Source organism: Rhinolophus sinicus, linkage group LG03, assembly GCF_036562045.2.
Source record: "Rhinolophus sinicus isolate RSC01 linkage group LG03, ASM3656204v1, whole genome shotgun sequence".
In the NCBI taxonomy this organism is placed as follows: domain Eukaryota; kingdom Metazoa; phylum Chordata; class Mammalia; order Chiroptera; family Rhinolophidae; genus Rhinolophus; species Rhinolophus sinicus.
Window position 1 is genome coordinate 61,156,116 of NC_133753.1, and position 15,607 is coordinate 61,171,722.

General features: G+C 37.9%; 1 long non-coding RNA gene across 1 annotated transcript in view; it reads right to left on the reverse strand.

Moving 5' to 3' along the window:
* The window catches only part of LOC141570592 (uncharacterized), a 55,048-nt gene extending 41,213 nt beyond the window's left edge, over positions 1-13,835 (reverse strand). The window contains exons 1-3 of the long non-coding RNA XR_012494762.1: positions 13,765-13,835; positions 13,293-13,413; positions 7,265-7,321 (exon numbers count right to left, since the gene is read on the reverse strand). This is a non-coding gene — a long non-coding RNA (uncharacterized LOC141570592). The remainder of the gene's footprint in view (positions 1-7,264; positions 7,322-13,292; positions 13,414-13,764) is intronic.
* Positions 13,836-15,607: the final 1,772 nt, after the last annotated feature.

The window sequence follows — 15,607 nt, forward strand, 5'->3', positions numbered from 1 at the left end:
TACTGATCATTCCTTTGAATGTCTTTCCTCTTTTGGGTTTCTGTGATATCACTTTCTCCCATCGCTTCTTAATTTTCAAACTCCTTCATTGGATTGTCTTCCTGCCCTTAAGAGGTAGCTGTCCACAGGATCCTGTCATTGGGCCTTTTCTCCTCTCCTAGATCCACTGGGTGGTCACATCTACGCATAGGTCTTCCCCTCCCTCGTATCCACTAAGAACTCACAGGCCACGTGGAAGGAGAGGCCATATGCCTAGCCCTTCTAGACTTGATCTTATCCTAAGCTCCAGGTCCTGTTCCCAACTCTCTGTGGACATTGTCTGGCTGTGCAAAGGCATTGCAGGCTCAACACAATATCACCATTGACTCTTGGCCAAGACATCCTGGATTCTTCCCTCTTCCTCATCTCATCTTGTCCCTTCTGTTAGCCTTTTGCATTGTTATTTAACAAGACAATTATTTCAACTAAGATGGCTCAATTGAATGATTTTAATAAAGTCTCTATTTTTAGATCCTATGACACTACTCTTAGGTATTCTTTTTTGTCAAAGTTTTGGAGGAAAACAAAAGCAGCCTAGTGGCCACCACACAGCTGCTATTAGTTTTCTTTTCTATCCATCATCCCCCACTCCTGAAACCCAATTGCTTCTCTGTGCCCTGTAGCAGACAGAAAGCCCACCATCTGCTGCTACAGATGTCAGGTGTCCAGAGAACACGCCAACAACTTCAGATTATCACTCTTCCTGGGGAACACCAAATCTCTTTGTAATTCTCTGTCTAGAGGAAACAGCTATGCACATGATGAACTTAATTTTAAATAAAATTAGAAAAAAATGAACTTAAATACAGTGGTACCTCGGTTTTCGAACGTCTCCGTTGACAAACATTTCGGTTTACGAACACTGTAAATTTATGAATTTATGGTATCATTAGATAATAAAATTCATGCTAAATTTGCAGTTTTAGGAGTTGATTTTAAAGGTCTGGAATGGATTAATCCATTTTGCATTACTTTCTGTGGGGAAACAGCACCTCGGTTTTCGAACGTTTGAGAACTCCAATGGTATTCCAGAACGGATTACATTAGAAAATCGAAGTACCACTGTAAAAGTATCTAAGACTGACATTGTAGGGCAAGTCCAGTTCCCAGTAAAAAGCAAGATATTCCCTTCAAGAATAGCCTTCAAAAATAAAACTCATGGATCTGACCACTATAGTGTGTTAACGTAACTTCATAGGAATACCATCCAATAGTTCAAGAGAATGTAAAAAGACACTACTTCAGATGTTTTTGGATACATAGGTTCTTTGTGAAATTAGAATAATATAAAAAATACTCAGATTCCCATCACTTAGGGCACTAACAGTAATAGTTAAATAAGGTTTGATGGCTAAAGACTCACAGGACCCAAAATGACAATCCTTGTAAATCTACAGTGTGTTGCCAGAAAAGGACACAATATAGCAACAGCATTAAAGTAAGGATGTGCACCACAGCCAAAGCGCCTGCCTCACAACAAAGAGTCCAGGGAAGCCAAGCCCAAGCTCCATTTCAGCTAATGCAATCCCCCACCCACACAAGTTGTACAGTTTGTGCAAGGCCCTGGATTTTTGGAGTTAATCAGTCATCCCTAATCAGTCAGATGATTTATGATGTTAGTGAGGTCAACTTTTAGCTTGATCCTCATTTTCTGAGAGAATCATAATGTCGATATAGTGTGTTAGAATATTACCTGGTTGTACTAGATCTCGGTCCCACCTGACCAGACTGACAATACATGGGGAGTTCAAGTATCTTTGAGGTGATAGAGTAAATACGTAGTGTAGACCATAACACATGAAGGCAAATTGTTGTTCCTCTCCCTGACAACTGATAATGAGAGCAACACATTTTCTGTGGGATTCTGTGGGGTGAACTGGCTCACTTCTCATTATCTGTCTCTGCAGATAGCAGGTTTCTGCGTCCTATACCTTGCTATCTAGATCAGATACCACTCCGCTAGCTGTCTTATCCTCCAAAAATTTGTGGACAGCTCTTACTGTTTTCTTTCTTCCCTTCCCTTAGTCCTTACGGATTTTTACCTTGTTATTCTGCTACTATCACTTCAGGGCAGTTTCCAGGAAAAGTCAAGATAAATGATTAATTCACTTCAGTCACTAATTATGTGGAAGTCTTTAGATGGTTAATTCTAAGTAGCATGATAAATCAGGAAATTGAGAGGGCCCCCAAAATCTCTATGAGATTTTATAGGAAGTTGGGAACCCACAGCTTTGTCTCATCAAACTCAGGATGTAAAAACCCAAAGCAGCTGTAAAAATACCAAGGCTGGGAGTAGGGCAAGGTAAGTGAAGTACTCACCTTGGGCACAAAATTGAGGGGGTCCAAAACCCTCAGTAATCCAGATAAAGAATGCTTTAATGCAGTCTTACTAATTAAAGTTAGTTAATAAAATTAACGAAAAACCCATGATGAACAAAATACTGCATTTTAAAGACAGGATCAGTAGTGCTGGTGTTTCTTTTGCCTCGGGCTCCAATAGGGCTGTGTAGGACACCACTGCACACAAGCTTTAAGGTGAAGTGGAAGTAAATCATCCCCTACACTCTCTGCAGCCCAGCTTCAAATCATCTGGATAGCCCAGAAAAATCTCTAGCCTGAAATTGGATGAAGATGATACCTCACTGTGGATACTCCCAGGTGCCTGAAAAATCAAAATTCTTTGAAGAAAGATAACATCCATCTAGACTTCAAATTATTTCTAAAACTAAAGTTTTATGTACAAATCCTACACTACCAAAGATAGACAGATGCAAGAGGAGAAAAGACCTCTTCAGCAAAACAACATTCAACAGAAACATATGCACAGGGACTCCCGATATCAAATTATGAGACACAGACGATAGTGTCATTCCACAAAGAAACCCGATACCCATTAGCAGTCACTCCCCATTTCTCAGCGAGGCCCTAGGCCTTCATTAATCTACTTTCTGTCTCTATAGATCTGTCTATTCTGGACATTTCACAGAAATGGGATCCTACAATATGTAGTCTTTTGTTACGGGCTTCTTTCACACAGCAAAATATTTTCAAGTTTCATTTATTTTGTAACTCTCATCACTACTTCATTCCTTTTATGGCTCAACAATATTCCATTGTATGGATATTCCACATTTTATTCGTGGGTTATTTCCAACATGTGAGTTATTTCCACATTTTGACAATTATGAATAATGCTGCTATGGACATTTGGGTACAAGTTTTTGCATAGACACATGCTTTCATTTCTCTTGGGTACAGGAGTGGAATTGCGAGATCATATGGTAATGCCACATATGACTTACAGAAAAAAAGGGTTACACTAAAAAAAATACAAATAAAAATAAACCCACTAATAAATCAGTGTATGATTTGTATGATTCATTTGTACAATCATCTGTATGATTGTATTATGGTTTAAAAAGACAATGAAAAAGATCTAAGTGAAAAGTAGCTCAAAAAAAGGAAAAAATGTAGCGAATGAAAGAAACAAAGTAGCACACATGCAAAGACAAACTAAAGAGATTAGAACTCAGTCCTGAAGGAGGAAAGCTGAGGAAATCACAAAATCAAAATTTTCAGTAAAAAAATCTTGACCAATCTATTACCTTCCGATTTAGTCACTAATTTTCAAAACACTCCAATAAGAGTACAATCTTGATTTTAAATAAGATACTTTAAAAACCTAATAACAAAATACCATGGGAAGCATGAACTCTGTTGCTTTTACAAAAAAGCAGTGAACATATATGAATGTTAATACCTATTAGTGGGAAACTACCATATGCTAGGCATCATCCTAGGTACAAAACATGCTTTATCTCATTTGACCTTTCTAACAAACTTCAAGATAGATATTATTTTCCATATTAAAAAAGAAAGAGAAAATAAAGGTTAAGTGCTCATGCTCAAGTCTCTCCTATTTGAACAAAACTTTCTCTCTCCAATCACGTAATTCCCGAGCTACCTCTCATTTCTCACACCCCTATTTTCAGAGTGAAATTTCATGAAAGGTTTGCTTATATTTCCTATATCTATTTTCTTACCATCTACTTCAATCCACTTATACCAGAAGTTTCCCCACAACATTGTCTGAAACATCAACAAAGAACTCCAGAGTCCCAGTGGCCACTTTCTAGACTTTCTCTTGGAACGTTCTTCCCTTGGTTCATCCTCTAGGGTAGGGTTCAGCAAATTATGGCCTGAAAGCCAAATCTGAACTGCCACCTGTTTTTAACATCCTGTGGGCTAAAACTGGTTTATGCATTCTTTAATTTAAAAAAAATCCAAAGAAGTATATTTCATGACACATGAAGATTGTATAGAATTTATATTTCAGTGTTCATAGATAAGGTTTTACTGGGATACAGACATGTTTATACGTTTACATGTTGTCTATGGTTGCTTTTGTGCCGGAATGGCAGAATTGAGTAGTTGCGTCACAGACTTTATGTGGTGCTATCATTGCTTCACACCAATGCTTGCCACTGTGAATCACACTCTTAACAGTTATAACTTGACAGTGTTTCAAGTGCCTTATGTATCACGGTGTCTGTGGTATTTTTTTTTATGTGTACCTATCATGTCAAAACCAGAAAAGTGGACTTCAAACATCATGCTTCTAAGGCACAGTGGAGAGTCGATTATTTTGATCAAATTAGATGGCAAACCATTGTGTTTATTGTACAGTAACATTATATAGCTGTGCTAAAAAAAATACAATATATGCTGACATTACCAAACTAAGCACTGGTCACAATATTCCCAGCTCACAGGAGCGAAATGGTCAGAAAACTTAGAAAAATGTAAAATGGGACATCTCATCACAGCAAAACTTATTCACAAAAATAAAATAATGGCAATAAGGCTTCAATTAAAGTAAGTTTTCTACTGGCTCATTTGTTAGCCAAGCAAAGACAGCTACTGACTGATTGTGATTTAATTAAATCATGTCTAATTGCAGTAGCTGAAGAAACACGTCCAGAGAAAACAAACCTGTGGGTAGTAGAGTTATTGGGGTTATCACTTTGTGAGGGGTGTAAATGTCTAATTATTATGTTGTTTTGTACACCTGAAACTAAAAAAAAAGAAAGAAAGAAAAAGAAAATCCTAAACTTGTTAAAAACTATTAGCCCTTTGGTGTGAAGAGTTGCTCTAAGAGTTGAGGACATTGGAACATCAATTAAGCAAAAAGCGAATTATTTTGAGTGGTTTTCCTTAGCTCTTGATGGGTCAACAGATGTTAACTGATACTGTTCAGTTATTGATTATTCTAGGCGTCAATGCTGAGTTTAAAATGACTGAAGAATTGTATGAATATTCCAATTTGCCCTCCCACAAAGCAGTTCAACGTCTTAGCAATGGTAAAGTTTTGATTGAAATTTTTTGGGCTCAGGCTGAGACTGAAATTTTTCTGAAGGAGAACTGCCTTCAACTACTATTATCTAACACTAAATAAATTGATACTGTTTCTTAATAAATTCAACCTAAAATTACAGGGCAAAAACAGTGCTTATGTGCAAAACTCATAACATGGTCAAGTCCTTTCGATGACAACAAATGCTGTTTCAATCCCAAGTCATATCAAACTGCTTTATACACAGATATGTTTTCTGAGCTTGAACTACAGTTCCAGCAGCTTTTTAAACTTGATGTAAGTACAAAGGAATTTCCATTTCAAAATCCATATAACTGTGCAACTTTGGAGTTTCTACCTAATTTTCAATCTAAAGTGATTAATCTGCAATGCAATGACATGCTAAAAATCAACTATGAAGGCAAGAATATATTCTCTCTTCCTCGTCACTTAAATCAGACAAAGTCATAAAATTTTCCTGACTTTCTTCTCTATTTTTTTCTAATTCCTTTATGCTGGAACTGACACCTTTCTTCTTATATTATCCCAGAAAATGTTTAAACATATAAAACACTTTAATATGCATGAGAACCACCTAGGAGACTTGCTAAAATGCAGATTCTTGAACCCTATGACCAGAGATTCTGATTTAGCAGGTGGTCTCAGACCATTTTAAAAGAAGTACTGACATAGAACATACCACATTGCAATTTGTATTGTAATTTTTATGCACAGGTTGTATCTTTTTTGTAAACTTCCTGAAGTCAGGGCCAATTTTTAAAAATTAATGTCCGAGTCCTCCTTGCCAGCTCACACTTAGTAGGTACTCCAAAGATGTTATATAGTTATACAAAGTAAAGGAGGGAAGGAGGGAGGGAGGAAGTGGATTCATGTCATGCCAGTTTTATGCTGATAAATAGCATTGCCAGCCATGGAGTTTCATGAGGTGGTCTCGCTATACTTATTTTTTTCATAAGTGCCAGATGGGTACTAGACTAGTCAGGAGGATCACCTCCTAAATTATATAAATATCTAACCACTGTGCTGTACACCTGAAATTAATATAAAATAATATTGACTGCCAACTATAATTGAAAATTTATAAGAAGGGATTAAAAACTATTTATGTTATAAAAAAGGAAAATAGTTATTGATATTCAGGCAATGTTCCCAAGGATAAATTAGACTGGACCAAAAGAATGCCATATTTAGGATATTTGTGTTCTAAGTATTCAATGGAAAATTCCCTTGGGGTTCTCATTCTTTTACCTTAGTCTTCCCTAAAGGACCAAAGTGCTTATTAAAACTAGTAAAGAAATGCCTACATACATATTCCAGATCCAATACTCAAATAAATAACCATATTACATGTCTAATAGGCAATATTAAAAGCTTGCATTTCCTCAGTGGATCAGTGTGTGGGGCTCTGGCTTTTGCCAAAGGCTTAACAAAAGACGTGTAGATACACATCACAATTCTTGCAATGTCACTAGTCATTAAGGTACAGATTTTAGAGAGCAACAGTCTGCGATGTATGGACAAATTTGTAGAAGTGTCTGCCTACAAACAAGGAAGATAATCAAGATGGAGATGTGGGTAGCCACAAATTAAACACTCGATACTCTTCTCATGAAACAACTCCAGAAGGGGAAGTAGGAAGTTATTTTAGAGTGGGAACCTGAATTTGGAGAATTAGGTAGTCAGGAAGGCCTCAAGTGAAATGAACAGTAAGAAGGAGCTTCTATTATTGTGGAAAGTTCTTACAAGAAAATCATTGAAAACCCTTCTTTACCCAGCAGAGCTTTGGGGACTCTGAAATGTGTTTATGCAAATATCAGCAGTCACCTAATGAAAAAGAGATATACTACTTACCTCACCCACAGTTGTTTCCTGCTATAGTGTTTCCGTGGCTGATGTGTCCAAAGCAACCTGCAAGAAAGATGGCAAAATAAACACAATAAAAATGTATTCTCCTTTCTATTTAAATGAATCCCCAGAACTATACACTGGTACAATATGGGTCAGTTTACTGGTCTGGGAACTCGTTTGCTTTGGTTTCAGTCAATCTCCCTGGAATTTACTTTACATCGGGTTCCACCCCGAGGTCCTTCCCCAGTGCAGAGATGGCTGCTTGAACGAGCTCAGGGAAAACGGCTTCATTGCTACTAACACATAGAGATAACTCAATTTTCCACTCGCAGATGATCACCCTGGGGTCCTTTATAAACTTAACTGTCTCATCATATAGAATTTTTATCCAACCACAGAAGCTGAATTAGTATTTTTCTAAATTAATATAGTTATTCCTCTATTGTAAATCCCCTGTATGGTAGATAGGGATTATTAGCCTAGATTTAAAGACAAAACTGAGGCTCAATGAGATTAACTGACCTGCTCGAGGTCACACGATCCAAGGTGAAAAAGACAAGAATCCAGGTCTTCCAACATCCAGTCCAATGCATGTGACCCTACACCATTCTGTCTCTAATGAAATGAGCTCTGAGCTGCTAAACTTACCTTCAGGACTAGCCACTGCAGGAGGTCCGTATTATAAAGGACAGCTATCACACAGCTGAAGAAAATAATTATTGGCAAAACCAGTGGGTAGAACCAGAAACAGTTGTATAGTTTTCTCAGTGGGTTATTTCTTTAAAAAAATAAAAAGAGTTGCCATTATGCTTAGTATAGTAAAATTTTAAATTACTCTAGCACCCCTTCTCTTTTTCCTGTGACCTCATTCTTTTTCTCCATCAGTTCTGAGGCTGAACTTGCAGTTCTGAGTAAAATTAGCCAGTTTGGATGGGTATGTTTATACCTTGCTATTCAAGGTATAGTGCATGGGTGGTGGATGGATAGTCTGGGTATCATTTGAGAGCTTGTAAGAAATGCAGACTGTGGGCCAGTTTCTCACCCCAGATTTGTTGAATCAGAATCTACATTTTAGCAAGATTTCCCAAGTGATTCATGCGCACACTTACGTTTGAGAAACACTATGTCAGTACATATTTGCTGATGTGTGTGAATATCATTCTGAAAAGGGGTGTCATGTTCATTAACAACCAAAAAAATACAAAGTCTGCTTCAATAAATGAATAGTGTGAAATGACAGAGATGATCAGTAGGTGAAAAGATATGTGAAAGTCAAAATGTTGGAGTTAGGTCCATGCTAAATCACCTAGTCCAAATGATTGTGATATTGAAATCATGCTGGTTATCATATTAAAACATACAACTTTCAATTCAAATCATTTTCTCAGCAGCACAAGCAAAAAATATGGGAAAACTTTCCATTTTCGTATCTCCTTTATAATCACAGAACAAGAGAATTTTATCACCTGTAAAGGAACCTAAAATCACCTAATCACACATTTCTCTGCCCTGGCTATATATTAAAATTATCTGAGGCGCTTTTAAAACTTGTGGGAGCCCCAGCTCCAGACGTTCTGATTTAATTATCTAGAATAGGGGCCTGAGCTCTCTATGGTTTAAATATGCAGCCAGGGTTGAGAACCACTAAGGATCCAAACCGCTCATTCTTTAGATCAGGAAATTGGGGGTTTAATTAAAATGGTACCAATATAGCATATTTAAGTATTCATAAATAAGTAATGATTTCTAAAAGGAAATTTATTGACCAAGTGAGGCTTACTTAGACAATTGTTCTCTCTCTCTCTCTCTCTCTCTCTCTCTCTCGGAACTAAAGGTCTTAATTGCTCCTGGCATTAACTCTGTGAACATGGGTTGACCTTTGGGTTAACCTTTCTAACCTTTCTTTGAAAGAATGACCAGTCAACTATTTACCTACAGGAGTTGACTCATGGGCACTCGTGTGTTTATTCAAAAGAATAAAACTTGAGGTAATATAGTTGACTCCCACTTTTTAACTTTCTTTTATCAGAACTTTCATATACATTCAAACAGTTGGAAGCACTACTCTAAGGAGCTTACAAAATTAAAGACCACACAAGGATTAAAATCTGAGAAGCAGACAGGTGCTAAGGTGATTTTTTTTAATGGCCACACCTTCTTTGACACACCTCCCTCCAAGACTGGGGTCTATTCCCTCCCCTTGACACTAAGCTTGTGCTTGCTCTAATCAACAGAGCAGAGCTCAGCAAACCTTTTCTGTAGAGCCAAATAGTAAATATTTCAGGCTTTGCAGACCATATGTTCTCTGTGACAAATACTCAACTCGGCATCATAGCACGAAAGCAGCCTTGATGATTCAAATGGACATGGCTGTGTTCCATTAACGTTTTATTTACAAAGACAGTGGCAGGCTGGGTTTGGCATGAGGCCATAGTTTACTGATCCCTGCAAAAGAGTATGGAAGAAGTGACGCTGTGTGATTTCTGAGACTAGATCATAAAAGGCCCCACAGCTTCCAGCTGGGGCTCCTGGAACACACTCTCAGGAAGCTCCCTCTCGGAACTTCCTTAGCCATCACCCTGTGGGAAGCCCAGGCCAGAGAGAGAGGTACCATTCGGTGCCCTGGGCAACAGCCCCTGCTGAGCCCAGCCTTCTTGTCATCCCAGCCCGGGTGCCAGCATGAGTGAAGAAGCTTCCAGACGATTCCAGTGTCTAGCCTCCAAGTCACCACTCAGCACTGAGTCTTCCTGGCTAAGGCTATGGACATGGTGGAGCAGAAACAAAACATTTCCATCATGTCCTATCTGAATTCTGTGAGAATAAAGGAACTGTTGTTGTTTTCACATTGCTTAGTTTGGAGGTGGTTTGTTATGCAGCAATAGATAACTAGAACGGAGGCTGATTAAAAAAACTCCAAGAGCACATGTGAAAGGCTAAAAATCTCAGCAAAGGAAGCATGAGTTAAATAATTCCAATGAAAATATTTATGCTTTTTTTTGCAAAGCAATTTATGCTCATAAGTCATAAATTTAAAGAAACTTGTAATGTCTTATTCATATGAATAATATGAACATTCTAGAGTAATACATGAAACATAGTAGCCAATCAATTTGGGATTGTTCTATTACAACAGCTTTATGGTTGCTTGATATAATAAATCTAGTCATTAAATATTTATTTTATTGAAAAAGTAAGCAATTAGGATGAGCTAATTTAGTCTAACTGGCCAAACCAGTTTCTGTGTATGTGTAGAACGCCGAATGCTCAACTATGCCATGATTTCAGACACCTTGTCGGGAATAGTAAACAAAATTTTTGAAGCTAGTCTATACTAGAAAAGCTTTCCAACTTAAGATGTGATCTATGCTATTAGTTATGTGTAAGTTATTATAAAATCTACTCTACTAGATATTCACTAATGCTGAACTTCAGGAATATATTGGTCAACAATTTGGAAACAATTTGGCTATGTGTTTAACTTCCCTCCTGAACAAGCAACCATACCAATGAAGGGTTTCTGGGAGGCTATGCTGATAGGGGACTGTATCAGGAATGTCCTAAGAGGCACAGAGTTCAGGTTGAAGCAAATCAGGTACTCTGAGACACAAATAAAATCAAATCCAGCACAAAAGAGACAAAAACCAGGCATGAGATAAGGGTACCATCTTAACCCACCAACACAGAATGAATATTTGTAAGAGAGACTAAAAATTCATCGGACATATTTCAAGAGTTACTGGAGCATACCTGCAGGGACTTTTTCTAAAGAAGTAAAAGGGTTCTGAGTGTGTGGAAGTTTTACACACACACACACACACACACACACACCACCACCACCACCACCACCACCACCACCACCAAGCAATGCTTGGGACACCAACTGGATGTCCTATGATTCAACTCAATTCTGGCACTACCTGGATGGAGATAGCAACAGATTCCAAAGGTAAAGGGCTCAATTCCACAAGACCATCCTCCACTTTAGAAGCCAATTGCAAGGCCAGGTTAATAGCTGTGATTCTGACCAAACAGCTATAGTTTGGGGAGGTCCCATAGTCCCCTCCTTGGACTTCAGGTGCTAGTCGCAAATCCAGGTTGTTACCTGTACTTCTGACCGATCGGCTATAAATCAGGTTCCCATAATCTCCCACCCCTTTGGATTTGATTAATTTGCTAAAGTGACTCACAGAACTCCAGGAAACATTTACTTATGTTTACTGGTTTATTCTAAATGGATGTGGTAAAGGATACAGACGAACATCCAGATGGAAGAGATGCACAGGGCAAGGCATGTGGGAAGGCGGAACTTCCGTGCCCTGCGTGGGCACACCACTCCCGCAGCACCTCTGTGTGTTCACCAACCTGGCAGCTCTCTGAACCCTGTCCTTTTGGGTTTTTATGAAGACTTCGTTACACAGGCATGATTGTTAAATCATTGGCCGTTGGTGACCAATTCAACCTCCAACCTCTCTCCTCCAGTCCCTCCTGTAGGGGCTTCCTACAGGTAATTCATAAACCATCAAAAATACCTAACAGAATGTTTAAAAATAGATTGTGTCCTATATTTAATATTTAGAAGAAAAGCTTAAGGTGTATGCAGGCCACTTAATCACTGTGTATCTTTGCCGACAGGCCTCTGATGGATACATTTGCCATTGATAATCTACTTGTTTAAACCACCACTGTTTTAGTGCTCACACTTTGAAGAGTTCTGTTCTTCCAGAAGATAGTATTGTAAGTGCCACATTTCATTTCCATGTAATCTTTTGGTACTGGCTCTCTTGAATTGTTTAAAGTCATTTTAGACAGCATTTATTATCACTTGGGATCCAATTGTACTGAGTTATCAGTTCTTTGAAGGAATAAATTTTGAGGAGGTGTGGGAGAAAGGAATACATTTTATAAAATGTTGCAATGAATCTCACAACTGGCCTTTGACTAGTTGGCGCTTTAAGTATACTTTTTAAATTTTGTAGTATACAGCTAAGGTCCATCTTGGAGGCTGGCTACTATAAAGTCTTCCTTTATAACTCACTCTTTTTTCCTTCCTTTCATGAGCAATTTCACGTAATCACTTTATCAGTTGAACTGAAGATCAGGTCATGTTACAAAAAAAAGTGTTATAGTTTTTGTCTATCGTTTTTGTTGAAATTTCATTGAATCCATAGATCAATGCATGAAAAATGGATATAGAATACAGTATTATAGTATGACATCTTTTGATCAAGCCTTTATACATCTGTTAAGTTTTATATTTTTCTTTATATTCTACTTTCTGTTGGGATTTGCTGTTATTGCTGTTTTGACTCGAGATTGTAATAATATTACCTATGATATTTTGAACCGGTTTTGGTTGGAATATAACAATACTATTGATTTTTATACATTTTGTAATGGCTATTTTATTGAATGCTCCCATTATTTCTAATAACTTTTAAGTTGATTCCCTTAGGTTTTCCATGTGTATTATAATGTCATCTGCACATAATTATAATTTTGCCACCTCTTTTTAAAAAATATTTAGACCTTTTATTTTGTTCCTTCGACTGATTATACTGTCCATCAAACAGTTATCATTTTTACAAGAAAAACCTGGAACTAAGAAGAGTCCTCTGAATTGGCAGAAAATAATATATAGGAAAACTATTTTACACATTTTATTATTTAGACTGAGGTGTAAATGTTGTATGATGTTTTCAAACTATCTGCCCCAAATGCTTTGAACCAAAACTTGCTACATAAAAAGCTTCCCAGAATTTGAGTTTGTTTAAATATCCCATATCCACATTGCTCTGAAAGAACTTACAACAGAGTCTGGCTTCCGGATGGCAGCCTGACTTTTTCCTTAATTACCATTTCAGGCAAAGGTTCAAGGCAGACTTTTCGTGGGACTTTAGACATATCATTTTCCCAAGGAGTTTATTACATAATAAATGTTGGATCAGAAAAACAAGAATCACACATGTAAAGATAAATAAGAACACAGCCTCTGAAAATCCAGAATACAGAGCACGACACAAAAACAACTTACCAGGAGGAGGAGAAGGAAAGACAAGGAGTAGGAGACAGCTGTCAGAGGAATGCTACCTCCTTTGTCAGGCATCGGCTCCCGTTCTTTAACAACAGTTGTTGAGCCATGACACTCGGACACTCTGTCAGATTTTTTGCATAGGAAATGCTTATGAGTAGCAATCTGGTGGGAAGGGGAAGCTAGACTTGTCCTAACTTAGTGCTGCTTCTGCGTAGTAAACACACTGTTTACTTAGATTGCATGTTATACAACAACAACAATAAAAATAACGTTTTCTAAAAGTGGTTTTATTTATAATTTATAAGCCTTTTTCTTGTATATATGAATGATGATTCTGGAGGGGGAATAGGTGGTTTATGAAAACTGGTGGGGGGAGCTAAAACTCTCCTAGGCCATTCCTTCGTGTTGCTCATCAATAAAGCTCTGTCCTAAATCGTATGAAAGTATAAAATTTAAAAGATACAATTCTTACCTTCAAAAATGCACAGTCCAAAGGTGCAAACAAGTGAGTGCAAAGAGTGAATCAAAGAAGCAGTGACTGAGGTAACTGCTGATTATGGGCGTAACACAGCACAAAACGACTCAACTTCTAGTTTACAAATGAAAACACTGAAAAACTTTGGCCTGTTCTCTTTAACTCTCAAATAGCCACCTCAGGAACAAACACTGCAAATGTAAGCTGATTTTGCTATTGCTCTGTAGGAGACTGAGTTAACAGCAATTTTTACCTCAATGCCAAATGTGAGCCAGTTTCAACTAAATGTGTCAGACAAAGCCACTGCACTGAGCAGCAGATCAGAGCAAACCCCATCGTAGCCTGGATCAGTGACATCCACAAGATCCCAAATGCCTGGAGAGAAAGACCCATTTTAATTAATGTTCCTCACTGAATTATTGATTCGACCCACCATCCCCTCCTCAAAACTACTTTCTCTCCGCATCTTCTCCACCTAAGAAAATGGCAACCCATCCACCCAGCCACTTGCTCAATCTGGGAGATGTTAATGCATTTGCTCTGTAACCTCCCAGATCCAGACAATGACCAAGTCCTGTCAATTCCACCTCCAGTATATCTTGAATTCATCGACTTCTCTTTCCCTTAGCATTGCCCTAATCCAAGTCTTCTTTATCTCCCTCCTGGACAATTGCAAAGCTTCCTAACTGGTCTGCTTACTCCCACCCTGCCCTCTATCAAATTCCTTAGATATATATGTCATTTAACTTGTTTAGTCGATATTTCTCCCCTCAGAATGTGAGCTTCGTGAAGACAAAGACCATGTCTGACTTTTTTACTGGGGTGTTCCAGGCCCCTGCCATATAATAGGCATCGATAAAACATGTAAGAATGGAGGAATGAATGCTTCGTAAAATCACTGCATGCTGGAAGTCATGTCCACAGCCAACAATTATAGCTCAGAGCCCTTAAAAGTCTTTTTTTTTCCCCCTCAGAGCCACATGAGCCCATCTTCAATGAGAATGGGGTCTTTTTTCTTCTTGCAGGCTGATTGTATGGTGACCTTTTTTTTTTTTTTTTTTTTTTGTATGGTGACCTTTTAGCAGAAACTCTTAGGAAAAAAAATCAGAGTGAGAGCTCTGATAAAGCATGACTAGATGGAAAGAATCCAAACCCAGCCTAGCCCTTTCTAACACTTCAGAAAGACTTGAAGAAATTTTATGTGAAAACAAACCTTAGAAATAGAGCAGATGAGGCATTGCTACCACCTGGTGGCAATTACCTTAATCCACAGGCAACCAAGAACTTTTCCCTGTCTTCTGTATGTCTCAATTTTTCTGAAATGCTACCGTTTCGACCTTGGTATGTCTCGTTTGATCCATCATGCCTTCTATTCTAGAAATGTATGTCCTTCAGTTCTAGGAAATTTTCTTGAATATTTCTTTGATATTTTCTCTGTTCTTTTTGGAATTCCTATAATTTGCGTGTTAGATCTCCTGAATTGATCTTTTAATTTTCATATCCCTTTTCTCCATTTCCCCCCTCCCTGTTTTTTTTGTGTGTTGTTTTTTTTTCCCTATGGTACTACATTTTGAGAGGTGACTATTTGGGTTCCACCAAAAAATCACCAAAAAAACCTGTTGATCAAACAAAGCTGAATTTATTCTTACCTACATAAGGGAGAGCACAAACTTTGGGAGTTCTCAGTAACCTCTTAGAGGGGAAAAGGCAAAGTTGAGGTATTTATGAGTTTTTGAAATCTTATTTAAGGAAGGTCTTCCAATGTGAGGGCTCAATTAGGACTGGACAAGGATAACTATTTAGGGTTGGTGGACACAACAAGCAAGGATTTTGAGATAAG